Below are 8357 nucleotides of genomic sequence, written 5' to 3' on the forward strand. Positions count from 1 at the left end.
TACGAACTTCACGACTGTAGCTCACTGTAAACTGAGCGGACAGTGCCGGTAAGGCATGGTGTATCTTGGTTATGTGGGGGGAGATGTGGCAAATGAGCTAAATTTCCCAAAAAGTGGTGTATCCCTTTAAATGTATAATATCACACTGATTACGAAATCACATGTACTGGGTTATGTTATGTTAAGTTATCCATTATATATATATATATATATATATATATATATATATATATATATATATATATATATATATATATATATATATATATAATTTAATACTTTGTTTGACAGATAGTCAGAGACAGACAGGAAGGCATGGCAAAGAGAGAGAGGGGAGGACATGCAGCAAATGACTGCAGGGCGAATTCGAACCTCGAATTCGAAATTCATCCTCTGCTTGTGATCCATCCTCTAATAATAATACATGATATTTATATAGCGCTTTTCCAGGACTCAAAGACGCTCTACTAGGAACCTTCCTAGAAGCCGCAGTTCAGCGCCTGGGGACCAACTCCAGTTTGATTGACAGTGCAGAGGAAACCCTCACGGACCCGGGGAGAACATGCAAACTCCACACAGGAAGGACCTGGATACGGACTGGGGTTCGAACCCTCTTGCTGTGAGGCAACAATGCTAACCACTGAGCCACCAACTGTCGTCCAACTGTAGGCTACTGCATCTACGGTCAGTATTTCATGAAGTCTCAGATATATGATTGCCTGATAGGTGAGTGACATCTCACATCTCACAAATAGGTGAAAATCATTGATAGCCAAACATTGGCTATCAATTAAGCAGAATTCCACTTTCAGCCTTCATAGACTTTATTTCTTTCTCTGTAGGCAATGAAGATTCAGTAAGTACTACTGTCTCTCTCCCATAGCCAGAAATTCAAAGTGAGAGCTTGTCTAGTTCCTTAATCTGTCATGTTGTGCAGATGTAAAGCTGTACTGAGGACCAATTGGAGGAATGGTAGTGTAATAAGAGGTGTATTGTTTTTTAATTATTATTTTTTAGATAAGGGTATATTTTCTGCTTCAGAACATATAACAAAAAAATCCAAGCAACATGAACCTTCAAAACCAGTTAAGCAGCTCCTGGATTTACATCTGATTTATTCATCGTTTCGTTTAAAGATCCGTTTGTAGGAATAATGTGTGATTCCAGAAACGGAATTGTCCACCAGAAGATGATTGCTGTGCCACAAAGTGAACTTGTTCACCTCTGATGTTAGGGCAGCATCACAGGAGGCTACCTGCTCAGTGAGGACGATGGGCACATGGGGCAGCACCTGAGGGCGGCCCGGGCCTGAATAATACATTATATCTCCAGCTGCATCGCTCCCTCGCACACCCTCATCATACAGAGCCACGGGCAGCAGCAGCCATTAGATAACAACTTGCAAAGGCCAGTTGTAGCTGAACACAGGGCCGTAGTGTGTATGTCGGTACGGCCCCCCGGAGCTGGTTGCTACAGGACAGGCGTTTTGGGCTGACTCCCCTCCTGACTCCTCCAAGTGTTTCTGCACCTCAGGGTGGGGGGGGGGGGGGGGGGGGGGGGGGGATTGAATGAACCACAGGACGATGTGATAGAGCTGAGGAAAAAGGGTTGATTATGGCCGCGTTCCTTTATCGCAAAAATAACTGGGATGTGGAGGCTAAATGACGTCACATCCATTTTGTTAGCGTTCCATTTGCAGAAAACTGGAGCTGGGAAGTTCACTGTTGAATTGCGTCACATCCGTTTAAACGAGTCAGCTCTTGGTCAGATCCAGTCGCTATAGCCAGGCTAGCCATGGTTAGCAATAACAGTTGATAACAAGGCACAAACAAGACAGAAGTGCTAAATAGCATTTACTACGATTATAATTAACAACTGTTGTTGCGCGGAGCAGCCATCTTGGATTTCTGAGATCGAGGGGGCTGCTGAGGCTCCTACGATTTTGGAATGGGAAATAGCAGCTCTGGTGACGTCACCGTCCCAGCTCATGACCTTTGAACCCGTAAGATTACCAGTTCCCAGTTATAAAGGAACGCACCATTAGATCAGGGGAAGTCGTTGTCGTTCCCTCCCCCCTAAACAATGTTGACCAAGTGGGCGGGGCTACATAAGGTGAATACACAGACGGCCCAAATCAGGGGAAAGTTTGAATCCGTTTCCCAAATCGTCTTATTCTAATCATATCGGAGTCGCTCCAGTGCGTTCGTGCACATGCGGCCTGTGTCTTATGCAACCGGGTACGGTCGGGTTTGGGTTTTGGCCGGCGCTGTGAAGGTCAGAGTTCAAGGCAGTGAGAAAAGGCGATGCTGATGATGGGGATGACCTCATCTCAGTATCTGATAATAGCCGCCGCGCTGACTAAACAGCTAATGATGGGAACGGAGAAGGTGTGCTTGCCAAGAGCACTTAGTTTGAGCGTGAGCAGTAATTTTAGAAGCAGCAGAGAGCATCGATGCCCCCGCTAATCGAAGAGCTGTGCACTCAATTACCAGAAAAGGACACAGACAAGCTGTCTGGCCACACACAACGTGGATCACCCCCCGTGTAGAGACAAACACATGCACGCGCGCGCACACACACACACACACACACACACACACACACACACACACACACACACACACACACACACAATCGACAATACAAGGAACCTGAATAAATAAAGGAGCACAGTAAAGCCTTCTGATCCACTGATGCAATGGGACACTGGCCTCGGAAAAGCCGAAGGATGTTCTGTCTGTCGCCCTCCCCTCCCCTCCCCAATCTCCTCTTTCAGCCCTGCATCTCCTCTCCTCTCTCCTCCTCTCCTCTCCTCTCCTCTCCTCTCCTCTCCTCTCCTCTCCTCTCCTCTCCTCTCCTCTCCTCTCCTCTCCTCTCCTCTCCTCTCCTCTCCTCTCCCCTCCCCTCCCCTCCCCTCTCCTCTCCTCTCCTCTCTCCTCTCTCCTCTCCTCTCCTCTCCTCTCCTCTCCTCTCCTCTCCTCTCCTCTCCCCTCCCCTCTCCTCTCCTCTCCTCTCCTCTCCCCTCCCCTCTCATCTCCCCCTCCCCTCCCCTCCCCTCTCCTCTCCTCTCCTCTCCTCTCCTCTCCTCTCCTCTCCTCTCCTCTCCTCTCCTCTCCTCTCCTTGCTTCCTTCCTCCCTCTAGGACCTGCCCGCTTTTTGCTGCAGCGGTTAGAGACCCTCCTCTCCTCGCCCCGCCCGTCATCCAGCCAATTGCGTTGCTACGCTGCAGAGTGTGAGGTCATTTTTATCAGCGTTTCATTGGGAAGCGGCCACTTGATTTATGTCTGTCTTAATTCCCTCTGGGTAATAAACGCCAGAGTGATAAGGTGCTGCCTGCGGTCGCTCCTTCGCCATGTCTCCATTTCGCTCCCTTCCCGATATATTGTATGGTGGAAGCATAGCGGTGTCACGTTTCCATATTTAGCTCTCTGCGTGCGTTGGAGAATATGATCTGATATTGAGTTAGATGTAATTGACTTACTGTACATTGAGAAAAGGTACATTATGTACATGCTGTACTGAACCAGCATACTCCATTCTGATACTGTAACACGTGTATCATTCTAGTGCATCAATTGTTGATTTGAATTTAATTGTTCTGCTTCTTGTAGCTATATAAAAATTATATAAATTGCTGGTGGAATAAATATAGCAACTAACTGAACTCTCTAACATCTTGTCTGTAATCACCTGATAGCAAAGGAGACTCACATCTTTTATTCTCTAAAACACTGCTCCAAAACCCATGCAGGTGCAATTCTGTGCTGTTTCTCTCTCCCCTGGAGCACAAGCACTGCCTCCTGACTGGAGAGCTGTAAGCAAGAGCTCTTCATCCAGGCTCAATGTGCTGCTATAGTGGTGGAACCAGACACGGTGTTGACGCATAGTAAGAACCAGCCCTGCAGGTCAGCTTTCTAACCTGCCCAGTCTGGCATGTGAATGATGGCCTCTTAGCAGAGATGAGGAGAGGGACTCCGGGTTGCACACAGTCAGTCAGGAGCGGGAGGGAGGGAGGGAGGGAGGGAGGGGAGCTCCTCTCTGCCATGTCATGGGCTCTGGTCTGGACCTCTCTGACACGCTCCCAAAATGGCTCCACAGCACAGTCATACTGTAGGAGTCAAAAACCGAATATAGAGAGGCAAAGTGACCGCCTACTTCCTGCTTCAGCACTGTACCAGAGATTTTCATCCGCCATTTATTTCCCCATCAGGGGCGTAGGCAGAAATTCAATTATGGGTGGGCCTGGATCAAATTGGGTGGGCCTGGATAAAATTGGGTGGGCCTGGATAAAATTGGTGGGGCAATTGCATGACGAAATTTTGCGCGGGAAGCGCGCAAAATTCCTAGATGTCATGAAGTCGTCATGCATTAGACTCTGGAGATGATGTGCCCTGCGTTTTTAAGCTACAAAACCATTAGCTAGCAAGGCAGCAGCAAGTTTGCCTCTAGAAAACAACCAATTAATTTATTATTATTATTATTATTATTTTGGGTGGGCCAGGGGAAGAAGTGGGTGGGCCTGTGCCTACCCAGGCCCACCCGTAGAAACGCCCCTGTTCCCCATAGACATTTTGTAAAATGCTTAGAAAAATTGTTTTACTTGTTCAAACCAAATGGTTCAGCTATATTTAGAATCTGGAGAGTCCATAGAACATTTCACTGGGACCAAAACTAAAAAAACAACAACATTGAAAAAATCCCGCATTTTTTTAACGTTTTGGAGTTAAATGTTATGCGGTCTCTCCTGTTTCTAAATATAGCTGAACCATTTGGTTTGACCAAGTAAAAGTCTTTTTATAAGCATTTTACGAAATGTCTATGTCTATGTCTAAGAAAATCTCTGGTACAGTGCTGAAGCAGGAAGTGACGTTCACTTTGCCTCTCTCTCTCTATACTGTAGGAGTCAAAAACTGAAGATTGTTAAAGTGAAGACAGGCTATAGAGGCTAAAGTTATTGCTGCGACTATAGGCGACTAACCAGCAGTAAACAAACTCTTATCATGTTAATTAAACAGGCAGGATTAAATTGAAGTTTATGATGCAGGCAGCAAAACAAACCTCTAACAAATAGCAGATCCTCCTCTAGTTTCAGAGCTATTCGGGCATAAATTCCCCTCACATTTCTAACCTAATTGACTAATGTTTTATGTCTCTTCTTAAAATGGAAGTGTAATAATATAATACTGTACTTTTGTTCTTTTATTGTGCCCTTATGTGCTTTTTGTAATTGTGTATGTGTCATCTATGGACCAAGCGTCTGCCAATAAAGGTTTGATTGATTGATTGATTGATTGATTGATTGATTGATTGATTGATTGAATATAACGCAGATTGATTTGAAATCTATGTGGAGGCTGAGCTGCCAAGCGGGAATGCCCTGAAAGAGTCCCCGGGCGTGACATGATAGCATCCTGTGCACATGATGAGGTGCTCCGGAGAGAGGAATGCTGGTTGTGAATCTAAAAGGGGGAGGAGGCGTGAGTCACAGACTATTTCCAGCCTGTCCCTTTGCCTTCTGCGGTGGACCTGGTCTTCTTGGCAGCCAGGGTGCAGCAGGAGCAGCAAGGCTCTTATTGCCCAGAGACACTAGAGGCTCATCATCGTTTTTTTCCACACTGATAATTAGCAAAGAATCGTTCACAGGCAACGTGAATCAACTCCTTTATCTTTGCCTTAAGGCCCGGATTAACTGGTATTAGTGATATAGACTGGGATAATGCCCTGTCTGCCAATAACTCTCTCTACTGCTCACTCTCTCTCTCTCTCTCTCTCTCTCTCTCTCTATTGCTCTCTCTCTCCCCTGTTCTTTCTCCTCCTCTCTCTATCTTCGGATTATTAACCCATCATCATCATAATCACATGATTTGTTTTGCCCATCTCTGCAGTAGGCTGCACTTGATGAGTGGATTTAACGTGTCCCAGAGACGTGGCTCTAAATAGATCCGTAACAGGTCCCCCGGCTTGACACTTTCACCTGACAAAGGTAATTATATACACAGTTATCACAGCGTGTAATTGCATTAGCCACGGGGGGTTTTGATTGGAGAGTGAAAACAATTAGTGCCATGACGACTCCTCCTCGATGGCATCATCCACTGTGGTGATTCAGCAGCCTGCAGTGTGGGCTGACACCTGCAGGGGGTTCGTTCATCCATGATTTAGAGTAGTGGTCTTCTTGACACACACGGCCACAAGCACAGCCTGTTGTTGCTAAGCGATGGAAGAATGAGACGTGCTACGATTACAAACGGCAACGATTGTCCCGGAAGCGTCTGTTGCCGTCTGTTGCGCGGGGCCTTCCCCACCATGAGCGTGCTGCTGTGTGTGAACTTGTTCCATCGCTACAGATGTCGGAGGTGATCAAACGCAAAATCTGAATCCGTGTTGCCATGGAAACCGGGAGCATTCCAGACACACAGGCTCTACAAAGGTCATTGTTAAAGGCCCGGGGGGGCATTTCACAGAAAAAACAACGGTGATTTATTTCGCACAAGATCATATAGCACAAACGAAGACTGTAAATAGTTTTGCAGATATTCATTTAGTTTGACAGTTATTGAGAGTTGATATGTTGGTGTCATCGGAAGCCACTGAATCATTGGGTTGTATTTCCGATGACATCATCATGTACAAAATAAATCAGCGTTGTTTTTTTGGTGAAGTGTCCCTTTAAATGCGTTTGCTCTGCACCACTCAGATTTGTTGGGTTCAGAGGAAACTGATATCGCAAGAAAGGGCAACTGGATCCCTGATGACCAGCTAAGCACCTCACTAAGCTATCGTTCGTGATGTAGCTCAGCCCTGCGACTGTATCAATAAACACTACTTGTCTAGACCTAATATATTATTAACAGTGCAATCGATCCCCAGGGTTTACCTGGTTTACCTGGATGACCTAACTGACATCAAACCCGTTGATCCCTTCAAGTGAGATAATGGAGCATAAATTCACCTGGAAGCATTTAGCAAACGGTTTGGAGTTTCGTGATCATTAATTTGTATTTAACCATGCGATCACACTACTTGTACAAAGCCAACATTGTTACAACTGTGGTGAGAATATGACACCAACCAAAGAGTAACCAAAGGTACGGCCAGAAACGAGAGCTCTAAGAGGCCATTTACACCTGGCGTTAACACGCGTTTTCTGCCATCAGATTGCGATCTGTTGGCAGAAATGTGTGTCCTCTCAATCCGCATAAAGTTGCTGTATCCAGATTGAGAGGACACATTGCATTTACACTTGTGCTCAATGTGTACAACACAATGCGTCCCCTGACCACCTGTGGAGGTGGTTTGGCCGATCAGATTGCAAACCCGTCTTCTAGTGTGTCTTGGGGGCGTTTACACCGGTACTTTCAAGTGGTCAAGCACAATCTGATTGCAACCTGATGACAGAAAACACATGGTTGTGGGCCCAGCTGAGGTCTGCTGTGTGCAGTCAGCACGGGGTCTAGTTGCATCCAGCTGTGTGTTGTGTGTAAACCACTCAGCTCCGAGAGGAGAGTCGGCTGTATGTTTACCATGCCTGCAGAAAGGCCAGGTGGTGCGCGGACAACAGGCTAATGTAAACATCAGGTCATTTACATAGGTGCGATCAGGCTTTATAAATGAAGCGATGATGATGACACAGAAATCCTCGTAGAAATGGAATGGGCGTTAATGGCTTTCAAGATGCTCTCTGTCATAATTCCATAAGCTATTATCATTCTGGGAAATATGATCGGGTCATCTCAGGGTAAGGACGGGCTTTCTGCCTGCAAAGTGCTGCTTAATAGAGGCAGCCACTTTAGAACTCTGAACAACGCTACCCCGGTGACCCCACTCAATCATTCATACTGTACATGGGGGAGAAAGAGACATTTCCTACCCGTAAATATTTCAATGTATGCTGATGCAATATTAGGGATGCACGATATATCGGCAATCATATCGGTATCGGCCGACGTTAGTCATTTTTTAATATATCGGAATCGGTCCGATGTTGCAATGGAAATATCGGTTATCGGTATTGGCCAAAAAATGTACACATTGAGAGGAAACAATGTGGTAAATCTATGATATGGGCTTTTCCAAATGTTTTGGAAATAAAGAAATGCATTCATTTTTAAAAGACACATGTTTACATGTGTTTTTCAGTATGTACACATTTTTTTATCATCATAGAAATGTGTTTTTATAGAGATCATATCGACATCAGTAAATATCGGTTATCGGCCATAACGGCAATGTTAATATCGGGTTATCGGTATCGGCCAAAATTTTCACATCGGTGCATCCCTATGCAATATGGAATAGGAAGGTCCATCATTTTTGCTAATAGGTGTTTTGTCTGTCAGCGCCTGTGTTTCATGGCG

This window comes from Poromitra crassiceps (genome assembly GCF_964638095.1).
Source record: "Poromitra crassiceps genome assembly, chromosome: 6".
Taxonomy (NCBI): Eukaryota; Metazoa; Chordata; class Actinopteri; order Beryciformes; family Melamphaidae; genus Poromitra; species Poromitra crassiceps.